Genomic DNA, 16,654 nt, shown 5'->3' with positions numbered 1-16,654 from the left:
CGCAAGATCTAAAACCTGATAATATTTTATAATAATTGGACCTATTCAACTCATTTATGACATGTAAATTATCTAACAATAAAAATGTTCTCATATGACTAACTCTGACTAACTCTAAGCAGTGTTGTTAGAATATCACATAATGGCTCTAATTGGGAATCAAATGAAATGTGACGAGCTCTAACGTCAAAAGTTGTTGAATCCAATTTGGCCAACATACTATCAGTTTTGGCAACTATGTTGCAAGGTCATGCATGACATCATGTATCTTGCATTGGTACTTCCTTTCCATTCATCCAATTTTACATTGTGAAGAAATGACCGAGAAACTAAAATGCTCATTAGCAACATCTTCTAGACATAGATTTGTGTTTGATGGCTGAAGAAATCCTTGCGCCATCCAAAGTTTAATCAATGACTCTTTGTCAATCTCATAATCTTTGGGAAACAATGCACAATAAGCGAAAAATTGTTTCAAGTGTGACGAGAGATGGTCATAACTCAATTTAAGAGTTGGTAAGATATCACTTCCTTCTTGATCTATTTTTGAAAATTCTTCTTACATAAAGCACGACCTATATGCTTCATAATTTATTGTAGTATAGCAAACAACTTGTTGATGCCAAAATTCGTACCAAACATGGGATTACAGTCTTGCCCTATGGTCTATGATAATCTTCCCATTTTGCCCTTGGATTGATGTCTCTAAGGGTTAAAGTTGGGTTTCACTTGGAATGCTTAGTAAGAGGCTCTTCAATATGAATTATTGTATATCATTCCATGTCATTAGCCTCTTTTACATAGAGAAGTTAAGAGAGTTTTAGGAGAATACTTTCCGTACCGGAATAGGAGATCAAGTAAAAGAAGGAATGTGAGTGTTTTATGAGACTATGCGAAAAATATCAAGAACGAGAACTACAAGTTGGTGAGAAAACTGATGGAAACTAAGTGTGCAGACTTGAGAACCAAGAACAATAGAGGCCTCACAACTCTAGACAACTGCGAGTCCGACTAGAATCTTTCTTATAGCCAGGTTTCATATTAAATTTGAATTCGACTTTTTATTGTCTCTCACTTTCCATTTCACCTTCATGGATGGCTGAAATTATTTCTCTCCTATTCTTGATATTATTGCAGAATTCTCTCCATACATACCTTAGAGGGAAAAATGCGCCATGAGGTAGACAGCCCTATAATTATTGGAAGCGTGATCAAAAATCAAAGATTGCATTAAACCACCCTAACGCAGGCTTAAAACAATTAGCCAACACAATGTCAATGGTTGCTGCCCTTCTGGCAACTTTAACTTTCGCTGCGGCTTTTACATTACCAGGAGGCTACCATACTGATGATAATGACAAACCTCCTGAAATAAAGCATTCAACAGTTGATAAAAATAAACCCGAACTAGGTACCGCAATCCTCATAGAGAAATCATCACTTAAGGTATTTGTGTTGGCTGATTCACTTGCAATGTGTTTTTCATGACAATGGTGTTTCTCTTAATTCTAGCAATGGTTGGTCATCCTACCTTCTTGCGCTTAGCAATTTTTTATAGCAAGAACTTGCTGAATATCTCCCTTTCCGGAACGTTGGTCGCCTTTATAATTGGATTGTACACTGTAATATCACCAGAGAGTGAACGGTTAGCCATCATTGTCGTCGTCATAAGCTCCAGTGTTCCATTTCTCATCAAATTTTTGCACCGGAAGTCTTCCACTGCAAACCCTCTTGTTATAAAATATGTCAAGGGAAAAATGAAGAAACTCGTAATCACCTACAGCCCTGGAAGAAGGCGTTCAAATCTTAGTCATGGATACAGTCAAGGCAAATCACCTCACTGGTACCAATCTATTTGATATAATAACTCAAGACCATTCTGTTTTCTTGTTTTAATGTCATGCACCCTTCTCTAATCTTTCTTTTAGGATCTTGTTTTAATAAGTTTTATTAGTTATATATTTGTAAAATATAATTTAGATTATAACATGATTGCTAATATGTATTTTTTTAATTTTTTTTATATGATCATTCAATGTGTTAGCGTCTTGCTTTCATTGTAATCATTTAAACAATTTGCTAATTGGGATCCTTGTAGAATCTCGTTTTCATTGTTGATTAGAAGCCTTCTTGGCATTTCAGTATCTTTAAAACATTGGTGTGAGATTTGGATAATTGTTTATGTACTCTTTCATTTCACAGAAAATTTAAATATAGTTTTTGGTTTTTTCAAAAAAAAAAAAAAGAAATAAGAAATTTTATGAATGAAATGTTTTCAATTATATATTTTTTTTTAAAACAATTTAAAAAAATGCTTTTCTCAAATTGTTGTAACTTTTAATTTTGAAAACTATTTTTAAAATATCATGTCAAATATATTGTCAGATATTAAAAATAAAATTATTTCACAATCACAAACGGCTAATTTAAGTTATATGAATAAAACTATGTGCACTAATCAATGTGTACTAATTCAAGTACTAACATTGGAAATTTGAAATTCCTTCCAAAAAAAAAAATTCAAATTTTCAATGTTAGTACTTGGATTAGTACAAATTGATTAGTGCACATAGCAGTACTCTTTTTTCAAAGCTTTGGTGACTCTAGGTCCGTTTAGTTCATTATTCTGATGGTTTTTAGAATAATATTTTGAAAAAAAATTAAATTGGGCGGGTATTACCCTAGTTGGAATAGGAAAATAACTAATAGATAAAGGCGTCGTTTGTTTCGCTTTTGGGAATACTATTATTAGTATTTCCAAAAAAGTTAAACAGTAAAATGTCGTTATTCCTAAAATATTATTTTATATTTTTCAATTTCTTTTAAATCTCCTAAATTTGTTTATTTAATTAAATACTCCCAAATATTTTTTTTAGAAATTGCAAAAACACGCCGACCAGCCTCCGGCGGTAGTGGCTGGTTGTCTATATTTAATGGGTGGATTGGGGTGTTTTTGTTAACTTTTAATATTTTCATTATATGGGTGTTAAGTAAATAAACAAACATAAGAGATGTTTTTGTTAATTTCTAAATCCTACATCGTAATACCCCTAGTTAGTAAATACGCATATAAAATGCGAATTATACGACCAACCGTATAATTCGCGTATAAAACACGTATTTACGTATTTTATAAGGGCTACCGAATTATACGCGTATAATATAAATATTCGTATAATTCGCTTATTATTCGCGAATTATTGCAAAAAAAAAAAACTGAGCTTTGTTATTCGCGAACAAGCATGCGGCCATAGCTTCTGGAGGAAGGTAACAGAGCTTTGTTACTAGTATTTGAAGAAGCAATCGAAGAATAAGACAAGGAAGAGGAAGAGGAAGGTTGTCTAGTGTGTAAAACACATTCATATTCCAATATTCATTGATAATACAATCAATTTCAATATAAAATCTCCATGGAATATATGCGGAAGTAAATGACAAACCTCCGGCCATAGCAATTGTTGTTTGTACTTCTTGCTCCTTTATAAATTACGAGATCTTCCACTAACTGCAATTTTGGAGTGATGGTTTTGAAACTAAAAATAAAAACTGCATCAATGGGGACCTGTAAAGTCTCTTTCTTATATGCAGTTGTCTTTCCATCAAAGACANAAACAAAGACAATGAAATTTTACATGCACCAATAAAGGTAATGGAAATTTTTTTTTTGAAATATTGAGAACCCATTCCTTTTCTTTATTATTTAGGTGCTATATTTGATCTTAGAATTAAATTAGCACGTTTAGAAAATGGTTTTGACAGTTTAAGTGAAAATTTACAAACCGAAGCATATGTTAATCAAATAGGAGAGGTAAAAAATAGTCTTTTCGATGTATATTTCCAATATGAAAACAGGTATAGGAACCCGCAGTCGCAAAGAGGCGAAATATCCAGAGAAGCTATATCAGAAGAAAAAACAAATGAAGACTTATACTCTTGGAATGCACTGAATAGGCCGAAGAGGACCCGAATTCGAAGCACAGCCTCCTCTTCAGAAGCACCACCACCACCACCAACAACAACAACTAATATACTATCCTCCATGGAGTCGCAGAGTAATGAACTTCAACAATATTTGGCAACCCCCGAAATGTTTCCAACAGATCACTTTGATATCTTACAGTATTGGAGAGCCAGAAAATGTATTTTTCCGGTATTATCAAGACTTGCCTTGGATGTTTTCGCTATTCCTGTCTCAACTATCTCATCCGAACAAATATTTAGTGCAAGTGGAAGGATTTTAAATGAAAGGAGGACTAAACTTGCTCTAAAAATGATTGAAGTCCTCACATGTCTTCGAGATTGGGAACGATCGCACCATCAAGATCAATACGAGGTTATCAACAATACTTTAATAAAATCATTTCAATTTTGTAATATAGATGATACATATAAGGGAGGTCCTAGTGAACCACCCCCAAATTAGTTGTTTTGTAAAATGTAATTTGTAAATTAATTGTCAATTATTGCACTCTTTTTTCTTTACCAAGTTTTTCTCCCATTGGGGTTTTCTTGGTGAGGTTTTTAACGAAGCAATAATTGTTGTAATTTCTTATTTTATTTTTTGATAAATGAATAAGTCTAATTTTTCTTATATTACAATTTTATTGTATTAAAATTGAATTAATATTTGAAATGTTAACAAAAAAAAAAAATTGAATTGAATTGAATTATTGATATTTGAAAAGTTAACAAAAAACAATTATATTTATAATTATTTATTTGAAAAGTTGAATAAAAAAACAAAAAAAACAAGAAAATCGGGCTAACCCGGCCCGAACCACTGCCTAACCCGGCCCAAACCGCCGCCTAACCCGGCAGGTTAGGTTGGCGGGCTGGGCTGGGCCAGCAATTTTCTCCAAAATGGCGGGCCTAACTCGGCCTACCTTTGTTGGCGGGCGGGTTAGGCCCGGCCCGTCAAACTTAGCAACCCGCCGCGGGCCGAGCTGGGTCGGGCCAAGCGGGTTGCTTTCCCACCTTTAAGCCTAATATAGAGCCATGGGAAAGACAACATGTGAGATCATCTGGATTCTAAGGTTATTGGAAGATCTAGAAGTACAAATAAGAAAACTTGTTCTTTTATACTATGACAATAAGACTACAAATGACATAGCAGCAAATCCAGTATTCCATGAAATAATGAAACATATAGAAAGTGGTTGTGACTTTATCAGGAGCAAAATATAAGAAGGGGTAATTAAGACTTTACACATTCGTACTTTAAAACAACCAGCAGACATCTTCACAAAGCTATTATACAGCAAACAACATTCATATCTACTTAACAAGCTTGGAGTTTATCTACAAACCGCAAGCTTGAGGGGGAGTGACGAAATATGGAATTCAATACATTTATTATTTATTTCCCTTGATCTCTGCTGGCTAAGATTAAGGAGTGATTAAGGCTTCAATCAATCAGCTTAATTTATGTGATTGATTGAATTACATGGATTTGTATTTCTTTCTTTCCTATTTTACATTTACAAAACTTGTATAAATTAGTCATTGTACAGGCTTACAATACAATATATACAGAAAATTTTCTCTCTTCTTTTCTTTCTCTTTGGCATACTCTGACAGTATCATTGTCTTGAACTACTTCTCTTTGCCTCTCTTTCTCGGTTACTTACATAGACAAGTCAAGAAAACATACGTAGATGTTTCATTTTCCAATTGAATTTCGTAACTTCTTAATACTTGAACTCTTCAAATCTAATGTGCGCAAGATCTAAAACCTAATAATATTTTATAATAATTGGACCTATTCAACTTATTTATGACATGTAAATTATCTAGCAATAAAAATGTTTTTATATGACTAACTCTGACTAACTCTAAGCAGTGTTGTTAGAATATCACATAATGGCTCTAATTGGGAATCAAATGAAATGTGACGAGCTCTAACGTCAAAAGTTGTTGAATCCAATTTGGCCAACATACTATCAGTTTTGGCAACTATGTTGCAAGGGCATGCATGAGATCATGTATCTTGCATTGGTACTTCCTTTCCATTCATTCAATTTTACATTGTGAAGAAATGACCGAGAAACTAAAATGTTCATTAGCAACATCTTCTAGACATAGATTTGTGTTTGATGTCTGAAGAAAATCCTTGCGCCATCCAAAGTTTAATCAATGACTCTTTGTCAATCTCATAATCTTTGGGAAACAATGCATAATAAGCGAAACATTGTTTCAAGTATAAGGTGAGATGGTCATAACTCAATTTAAGAGTCGGTAGGATATCGTTTTCTGCTTGATCTATTTTTGAAAATTCATCTGCCATAAAGTATGACTTATATACCTCATAATTTATTGTAGTATGGTAAACATCTTGTTGATGTCAAAATTCGCACCAAACATGGGATTATAGTCTTGTTCATTGGTCTACCATAATCTTCCTATTTTGCCTTGGATTAATTTAGGCTACGGTCAAGTTTCATTTGGAATGCTTAGTAAAAGGCTTTTCCATATGAATTAGTGTATATCATTCCATGTCATTAGTCTCCTTTATATAGAGAAGTTGAGAGAGTTTTAGGAGAATGCTTCTTTTGGTGGAATAGGAGACTGAGTAGAGGAAGGAATGTGAGTGTTCTACGAGAATATGAGATCTTATTTCTCTTTGGAATTGGATCCTTGTCATATTAACTTTNGAAAGCAGATTAGACTTGCCAACACCAGAGTCACCAATCAACACCACCTTGAAGAGGTAATCATAGTCATCTTCAGCTCTGTAGCCAGCCATAGATGAAGAAGAAGAAGTGCTTTAGAACAACAACAACAACAAAAATACAGTTGATTCAGAGTAGTTAAGTGAGATCTGTTTGTAAAAAAAAAAAAAAAAAAAAAAAAAAAAAAAAAAAAAAAAAACACAAAAAAGGGTAAAATAAGATGTAGAGAAGCGTGTTTTATGTTAGAGGTTGACTGGTCTGGTCTGGTCTGGTCTGGTCTGGTCTGGTCTAGACTGTTTGGCTGGACTCCAAACCAAACAATTTAAGGAGAAGTGGAGGATGTCTTTTTTGGTTTATGGGATTGAGAATTTACTGTAATACTCACCTTTTGCTTTTCTTTTTTTATTCTTTCTGTCTTTTGGTTTTGGGAAGTTTAGGGAGGCTATAAGGATATACTTGACTTTTCATGAGGGATTTTAATCGACATTTTGGGTGGTCCTCGGGTGATTACTATGGCCACTGTGAGTGATTAAAGGCTTAAAAGAACAGGATCATTGGTAATAGAGGAAATATATAACTTTTTTTTTTTTAATTTTAAATATATTTCTTATCCAATTTGAAAGAATTTTCTGTTTTGATTTAGTATTAATTTATTGATTTTGTATTGAAATAATAGTAATATTTGGAATAAGAATTTAATTTTTTTTTTTAACAATAAGTATGTTTAAAATATGAATTTTCAAAATCAGGTAGTTCATAAAAGTGTTAAAACTAATATTAATATTATCGTATTTTTTAAAATATATTATTGATAATATATCGTATTAAATCCGTATATATCTATATCATATTTTTTTTATATCCAAATTTTATGACTAAATTTTTATAAACGTTTTTTTCATCGTTCGTAAAATTCTAACTTTTTTTTTACCATAGTCGTATTTACTAACTAGGCTTAATTTTCTCTATTCTCTAATCTCTTTCTTTGTAAATCATGACTCTTTCGTTATACGTTGCGGCATCGTTTTCTCCTCCTCTGAACTTCTTCAAATTTCCGCCGCCGTCGTCCTCGTCCTCGTCGTGTTTTCGAGTAGTGTGTCGTGGCGGATCCCACGCGCCGTACGCCGCGAGTGAGCTGAAGGTGGCGTTGCACGACGCTTTGGACTCTACTGGAATCGATACAACCTATGCCCGAGTAATCATTCTCCTTTCTTTTTTTTTTTTTTTCAATCAATTTTGATTCTTTTATTGATTTATGTTCATCCTCTAATTGTGATTTTTATAATTTAAGTGATTTCCCTATCTGGGTTTGTTGGTTTTTGGAGTTTTTCGTAATGGGTCTTGTTATATTTATCATGTTAATGTGTCTGTGTTTTCATGAATTTGGATGCTTTTATTGAGGATTTATCCTCTGTGTGTGCGTGTGTGTGTGTGTGTAATTTTAGTGCTTATCTATCTAGGTTTATTGAGTCAGATTAACGTTTATATTGTGCTTTTGCGCAATTTAAGTGCTTTTGCTATCCGGGTTTGTTGATTTTTGGTGCTTTTCATTGTTGCTCCTGTTATATTTATAATCTTAGCATGTCTGCTTTTCAGCAACTTTGGTCCTCTTAATGAGCCAGATTGATACTCTTCATATGATTCTATATAATCTAAGTGACTTTTTCCATATGGGTTTGTTGATTTTTGGTATTTTAGATTGTTGGTCTTGTGTATTTCTTTGGTGATATCATAGTGAAGTCATGTTTATAATATTAAAATGTCTATTTATCATGAAGTTTGATGCTTTTCTTTTAGTCAGATTAATTTTTATCTTCTTATTTTGCAAAGTCTAAAAGTTTTTGTTATTTGGGTTTGTTGACTTTTCATGCATTACGTTGTTGGTCTTGTTCTGTATTTCTGCGGGTGATAATATTGAAGCAACATCGTATTTATAGTATTTAGTCTCAAATTAGCAACATCATTTTAGTAATATATAATGCATGACCCATAGGCCATAACTGTTACTGTTTTCAGATTGTCTGTGGTCTGGATCTTAATAAGCCAGTGTCAGAGTGGTCTTGTACTTATGTAATTTCTAGTTTCCATATTATATTGTAGTATCAAAATCTAATCCTCGAAAAATGAAAAGGGCCCAGATCGTTTCACAATGTCTACTTCTGGAATGGAATTTATTTGGAATCTTTATCAATAGAACCTTGGATATAAGCAAATTTGGATATTATCTCTTTCACATGATCTTTTGTATTTAAGGGTTCTGGTTTCATTGTCATTACAGAACTTTCCTTATTGAATTTGGTTTATCTGTGGAAGTCTAGAATANCATAACAAGAGAAAAGTATGTTTATATACTAGGTTTAAGAGATTAAACCTAGTTTTACAAGAATTCCTATTCCTAAGCCCAACCCAAAAAGGAATTAATAACTTAAAAGGAATCCTACAGCGATTATACATGGAAAAGCCCAAAACCGCCTACGGGCTCGGGGGCGCTGCCCCCGCGACCCCCGCCCGCTCACCGGGGAGCGGGGCACCAGCCCGCTGACCGAGCAGCGGGACCCCCGAGTGCGTCTCCGTTACCCATTAATGCTGAAGTAGTCGACAACTCCAACAGTACCTCTCTTGTGCTGGCCTTACATTGTTGATCAGTTCCACAACGAAAGCTACATTTGCGATACGTGGAAGGTAGGATTAAGGTTAAACAGAGATGAAAGAGGGATCATTACACCAGAAGAAATTAAAACTAAAGTGGAGGAACTGGTGGGAAATGGAAAATATAGAGCAAGTGCTTTAGGTCTCAAGGAATTGGTCATGAGTAGCATCAAAGAAGGTGGGAGCTCCTACAACAATTTAATGAATTTCATTCTATGGTTGAAATCATAGATCATTATATTACTTATTGCTATTCCCTGAGGAGGATTAATCTGTGCCAATTTCAGAGGAGAAATAATTCAAATTTTTGTTTTGTTTTTTTGTTTTTTTTCTGCTTTTTTGGTGAGCCGAAATAAAATTTCATGATCAATCTAGGATTCCTTTACGGTTTTCACTTGACCATGTCACTCTGCAATGGCATTTTTGATATCTCAAAGCAAATCAGCTATTGCTCCGCGTATCTCGGAATATCAAAAAACAAATGATGTTCGATAAACGAGAATGAAATAAATTAGTTCATATATCTCTTTTCTGACCCAATTTCCTGACATTTCACTCAAATGCGCATCAATTAAGACCTGTTTCCAGGCTGTGGAACTAATAAAAAATTCTGTAGAAGAACAGAGACAAAATTACAGCCCATACCCACATGGCCAACAGGTTATAAAGCAGATTAGAACAGAGAAATACATTAAAAAGGATAATTAATTAAGCTCATCCATGTCCCAACTTGGGATTCAAATTAATCATCAGTAAGATCAACAAATTAGGCTTTCAGACTCTGATCTCATTGACTTAGATATTACCTAAAAGGCACATTGAATAATAATAATAATAAAAAGTTGTTGAACCTGCTTCATCAACAAACTTATGCACGTCAAAATATTTTAATTGTTGACAATTATCTCAATCATTTATGCAACATCAAACTAATTACATTATTACAAAATAGGGTTTAAAGAAATCAAGAATTCAAACTACAGATCCAATCCACCCTTAATCATCTCTGTTTTTTCAGGAAAAAAGGTCAAAAGATAAAGACAGAAGGAGGACCAAGCTACACATATGCCTCAATAAGAGACAAGCAGTAACCCAACTGGAGGTTGATAATGAGCATCATCCGGTGCATCAGACGACAGCGAAAAGATAGCTGAGAATGAGATTACATGGGGACCCTCCACAATATTTATAAAACTTGTAATCAACATGATATATAAGAAGCCAATGCTTGTTCAAAATCAAGCTGGAAAGAGAGAGAAAACTGAAATGACTCGTCCACATATTCTGGTAATACCTTTTCCAGCACAAGGTCATGTAATTTCTTTACTTGAGCTTTCACATTGCTTAGTGAAGCATGGCCTCAGGGTCACGTTTGCAAACACAGATCATACTCACAAGCGGGTCATCAACGCCTTGCAGGAAAAGAACTATGTAGGAGATGATGAAGAAATCCGCCTGGTATCGATTCCAGATGGATTGGAACCCTGGGAGGATAGAAATTGATTAGGCAAGTTATGTGAATCACTTGTAGGGTGATGCCTGGGAAGCTGGAGAGTCATACAAGAGATCAACAACAAAGAGGAAGATGAAAAGATCACTTGTGTCATTGCTGATATGCATGTTGGAATGACCCTGAAAACGGCAAAGAAACTGAAAATTAAAGGGGCTGCGTTTATGCCGATGGCAGTGGCGTCTCTGGCTTGTACTACCATATTCCAAAGCTGATTGATGGGAATCATTAACAAAGACGGTAAGACACTAATAAACATTTCTTTTTTCTTGTGTTCTCTTCATGATAAGACTAGATTTGTAACATTGATGAAATGATTTCCTTAATTATTTTAGGAACTAGACGGGAGACATATGATTCAGTGGGGCGAAACATTCCTACAATCAGCAATGCAAATCTTATCTGGAACGTTGGCGACTTAATCACCAGAGGAAGATTTTCCTACTTATTGAGAAGGGCTCAGAAGTATACAAATGGAAGCTGACTACCTGATTTGCAACACGAGGATGACCTTGAGCCTGAAGCATTCAACTTGGTCCGAAAGTTCTTCCAATTGGACCTCTTTTAGCAAGAACAGACAAGGAAATTCAGAGGGATACTTCTGGCCAGAAGACTCAACTGCTTGAAATGGCTGGATCAACAGCAACCTAAACTCAGTCATTATGTTGCATTTGGCAGCTTCACAGTTTTAGACAAGATCCAATTCCAAGAGCTGGGCGCTGGACTTGAACTTACCAACAGGACATCTTATGGGTTGTGAGGCCAGAATTACTGATGCAATGAAGCCTACCAGAAGGCTTACAGAAAGGGTAGCCAATCGTGGGAAAATGGTGGGTTGGGCACCTCAGCAGAGGTTCTGAGTCACCCTTCCATTGCCTGTTTCAAAGCCATTGTGGTTGGATCCACCATGGAAGGAGTAAGCAATGGGCTTCCTTTCTTGTGCTGGCCATACTTTGCGACCAGTCATTAATGAGGGCTACATTGCTGATATTTGGAAGGTGGGATTGAAGTTTAACAAGACGAAAGTGGGATCATCACACGAGAAGAAATTAAGAGCAAGGTGGATCAAGTGCTTGGTGATGAAAATTCAAAGCAAAAGCTTTGGAAACCAGGAATCTGCATTGAAAAGTGTCAAAGAAGGTGGTCTGTCTAACCAGAATTTCAAGAAGTTCATTGAATGGATAAGAGCATAGGAACTGGAATAGATAACTAAGTATTAATGGATCATTCTCCTCGAACAAATAAACTGTCATTGTTGTGTTGCATAACTGAATGATAGACAGTTTCTAAAATAAATGTATTATGTCTATGTTCATTAATGTGATCTCAGGGCTCATCTTTGATATTCACCTCCGTAAGCTGACCTGTTTCCCAGGCAACTGAAAGTTTAAACTACAGTTAAAGACAAAAATACAGCCCAAACTACACGCCAACCAGGTCACGAACAACTTCATCACACACATGCGCGACTCGCGTTTCAGAATAATTCATTCTTTACTCAGATGCATGCATTGGTTACTGGTTTGGTGCTCCTCCGATGAGATGACGAACTTTTACGATATAATATTATAACAGATGAATCTGAGAGAAAGGTCACAGATATTATGGTTAAAACAAGTAAATTATAGCAATAGACAAAATATAAAGTTTAAGAAACCAATAAAACGAAGATAATTTTAACAATTCAACTCAGTCGCTGGCCATTATCGTCTCTAACTTCATACATGATAATGATATGATTCTATCCATAACTCATATAAGAGTAGCAAAATCCCAAGCGAAACTCGCTGGAATAGCTCAGATCAACAGATCATAAGAGAAGAAAATGACAAAACAAGACTGCATTCAGTACGAGACAAGCAGTACCCAGCTGGGGTTAAATGGCTAATTTCTAAGTTGATGAAGATAATTGTTATGTGTTTGTAATTTGGGTATAACGATATTAACCCTAAAATGCCTTTTTGCATGGTTGAATTTTAACGGTGGCTGGAAAAAAAATTTTGAGACGTTCTGGGTGGGAAAACTTATTTACGCCTTACTTTGGGTGGGAAATTGTCATTTCCCAAGAAAAAAAAAATGTTTTTGCACATGCTTCAGCTGCATTTAGCATAGAACTTGTTTACATTTTTCACCTAAAAGGAATAGCATGGTTTGATTAGTTATCGATACAATAACTAACGAATAAATAAATATTCCCTTAATACCAATAACCAATCATTTATAGATAATATAAATGTAATTCATGAATCCCTAATAACTAGAAATGTTTTAAAAAATTCTGAACATTTAATTTTCAATTTTCAAGATTCATTCATTGTGACTTTTACTTTTCCAAAATTATTTAAGATGACTCATTAATCTAAATGTTTCCACGCATTTGAATATAACAAAGATAACAAGCATATGTCCCAACTTAGGTTTAGAATAACTAATTCATTAGTGAGATCCCGAGAAGAGGAAATTTGAGCATTAGCTCCTCGTTCATAGCCTCAGCCACATAGATGAATTTCTTGAATAAAATTTTTGCAACGGCTGAATAGTAGAGGAATAAGTTGAACTAACGGGAATGAGCAATCCATATGTCCTGGTCCTGGTAATTCCTTATGCTGCACACGCTCATGTAAACCTGTAATGGAGATTTCACAATGCTTAGCTAAGGATATATGGCCTCAAAGTCACATTGTGAAGAGGTGCAACGCAAGCGAGTCCTTAATAGGAAATGTATCATTGCAATTACCAAGACAAATTTAAGCTGAGGTCGACTTACAACTATGTACGGAAAAGCAGAGTTATTTAGTTATGATAAAGTGGGTTTGGATAGAACTCAAGCTCAAAAGCTAGTTAAGAGAGAAGGGAGTCAACAACTTATATACACCATAACAGTTTACTATTGGGACAATCTGAGACAAATTCAACTTCTAACACCTCCATTTACACTCGGTGTATAGGTCGGGTTCCAAACCTATCATCACCCCAACCAAAAAGGGGGAGAGACGACTCTGATACCATGATAAAATGGTTTGGGTAGAACTCACTCCCAAAAAACTAGCTCAAGGAAGGAGGGGGCTCAACACATTATATGCACCATAACAACCCACTATGGGGCGATGTGGGATAATCAACTCTAACAAGATCAAGGCATGGGGATTTCTAATCGATGGTGGGGGTCATCCCTACTATTTATAAAAATCTTTATTCTTCTTCTTTTGAAACTTTATTCAAGTTCAATAAGAGACAACACACATTACCTAAATGGGGGTCATAAGGAATATCAATTAGTGCGGAAGGTGACAGTAAAAAATCAATGATACAACACAAAGGAAACATAATAACCTAGTAAACCAAGTTAGGAGGTGAGCAATGGAAAACATACATTCGAGATTAATAACATAAAAATAAAATCACACTACAAAAAGACAAGATATTTACATTGTTTGCCATAACCCGTCTACATCCACGGATGAGAGAAATTCACTATAGTTTCATGAACACAATATACACAATACCATAAACCCAATACACAATTAATTGAACAAAAACAATCACGGTGTTTTATAACTTTTACATCAAATACTTAATTTTCATATTATAAGAGCAATACTATGCTTACAACTGAGTTGTATAACTAAGTCATACAAACAGACAAACAACAAAGATCAGGGTAGTCATTTTACATAGATTTTATGTAATTTTTGTCTATTTGTATGACTTTTTATAAGCAAATCATTATTGTTCTCATAATTGGTTCTCATCCTTATATTATGAGACATTATATCATACCTGTATATGGAATATTCTATTTTTAATAAAATTTATATTTAATTTCTAATATGACTCCTATAATTATATTTTATTATAATTATATTCTTTATTAAATATTTTCCTAAAGTCATAAAATTTTATATGGGAACAAATAAGAAGGTGAGTCAGAATATCCTGGTAAATCATATAATTTATCAAATAGCCACTCCAAGGTTAAGTCGCGAAGGTCCACAAAAGCTTAGTCTCACTCTGAGTTTGTTAAGTCCGAATGGTCCTCAAAAGCTGTTCCTTGTAAGTGTAGGCATGTTTGGCCACAATTAAATCGTATGTTTCGAGTTAATCGTGATCGATTAACACTAAACATAAGATTCATTAAAGGTAATCATGATTAATAAAGGCTTAGATATTCTTGTGCAGAGTGCACCAAATGATAGTTACACCAAGCTAATCTGTTTCCAGGTGGCAATTGAAAGCTGGAAAATCATGATGAAAGAAATAATGAAGAAGATGGAGCGTTATAAATACTAGCTCATATAGCAATGAACTAGTAGACGAACCTGACAATGACAAATTCGTTGACAAAGAAATAATTTAATGCAGGCACATTTGTACCTATGTTTGCCTCCTACTTGGATGAACCGTTAATCTGAGAGCTACATACGTATCTATCACACTATAACTAATCAAGAATTTCTATACAAATTGAAATAAACGTTTTGTTTTATGAAAGTTCAATTAAATCATAATATTAGGAAAAACAAAAAAAATAAGCACAAGCATTTATCCTTATAAAACAAAGCAAAGTTTGCTCATAGGAACATACAAACACAAAGTAAAATGAGTGCTGCACATATTCTGGTAGTTCTTCCAGCACAAGGCCATGTAATTCCTGACTGGAGTTTCGTATGCTTCGTTAAACATGGTTTCAGAATGTTTGTGTAACAGAGACTATAATCACAAGGGGTCATCAATGCATTACAGAAAATAATTCCATGGGGATGGAATCCATCTGGTATTGGCAGCGGTCAGTTATCGATACTTTGGCAAGGGAATTCAAAGGATACTTTTGGCAAGAAGACTCAGCTTGCTTGGAATGTCTCGATCAACGGGAGCCCAAATCTTTATTTATGTTGCATTTGGCAGCTTCACAATTATGGATAAGATCCAATTGGGAGTTGGCACTAGGACTTTGAACTCACCAACAAGCCATTCTTATGGGTTGTGAGGCAAACATTTCGCGATAATGCCAATGAAGCCTTCCTAGAAGGTTTTCAAGACAGGGTAACCAATCATGGGAAAATGGTGGGTTGGGCGCCGCAATAGAAGGTTTTGAGTCATCCTTCAATTGCCTACTTCTTTAGCCATTGTAGTTGGAATTCAACCATGGAAGGGTTAAGCAACAGGCTTCCTTTCTTGTGTTGGCCTTACTTTGTTGACCAGTTCATTGATGAGAGCTATATTTGTGATGTTTGGAAGGTGGGATTGAAGTTCAACAATGATGAAAATGGTATAATCACATGAGAAGAAATTAAAACTAAGATTGATCATGTTGTGTGTGATTTTGCAAGAAAGCTCACAGACCTCAGAAGCTCGCAGAGATGTAGTTCGACCTAAAATCAACTCGAACCAAGAACAAGCTCGACCTAGAATCAGTACGATCGAGTTGAAGCTCATCATAGCAACCAATCCTAACAGTTGTTCGACAGATAAAAAATAAGCTTTAATCTCGGATATTTCGGAAGGGATAAAATCAACACTGCTAGCAGCGTAATCTCAATGCTCAATCATAAAGATCACGGGATTGCATACCAAATCTGATCGCAATCCCAAACTTATCTCTCTTTCCTTTTACTAAAACTTGTATAAATACCCCCTTTAACTATGAGAGAGGGGTTAGCAATTTGTTCTAGGTATTCTATTTATTTCTCTTGTAAGCTCTCTAAAGCAATAAGAGAACAGTGGACGTAGGCTTAAGTTTTAACTTGCCGAACCACTTTAAAAATTGTTTGTGTTCTTTACTTTATCGCATTTTACATTACATTGCTGGTTTTCATTAAATCATGCA

Source organism: Pistacia vera, unplaced genomic scaffold, assembly GCF_008641045.1.
Source record: "Pistacia vera cultivar Batoury unplaced genomic scaffold, PisVer_v2 Contig749, whole genome shotgun sequence".
Classification (NCBI taxonomy): domain Eukaryota; kingdom Viridiplantae; phylum Streptophyta; class Magnoliopsida; order Sapindales; family Anacardiaceae; genus Pistacia; species Pistacia vera.
Note: the sequence above shows the minus strand (reverse complement) of the source record.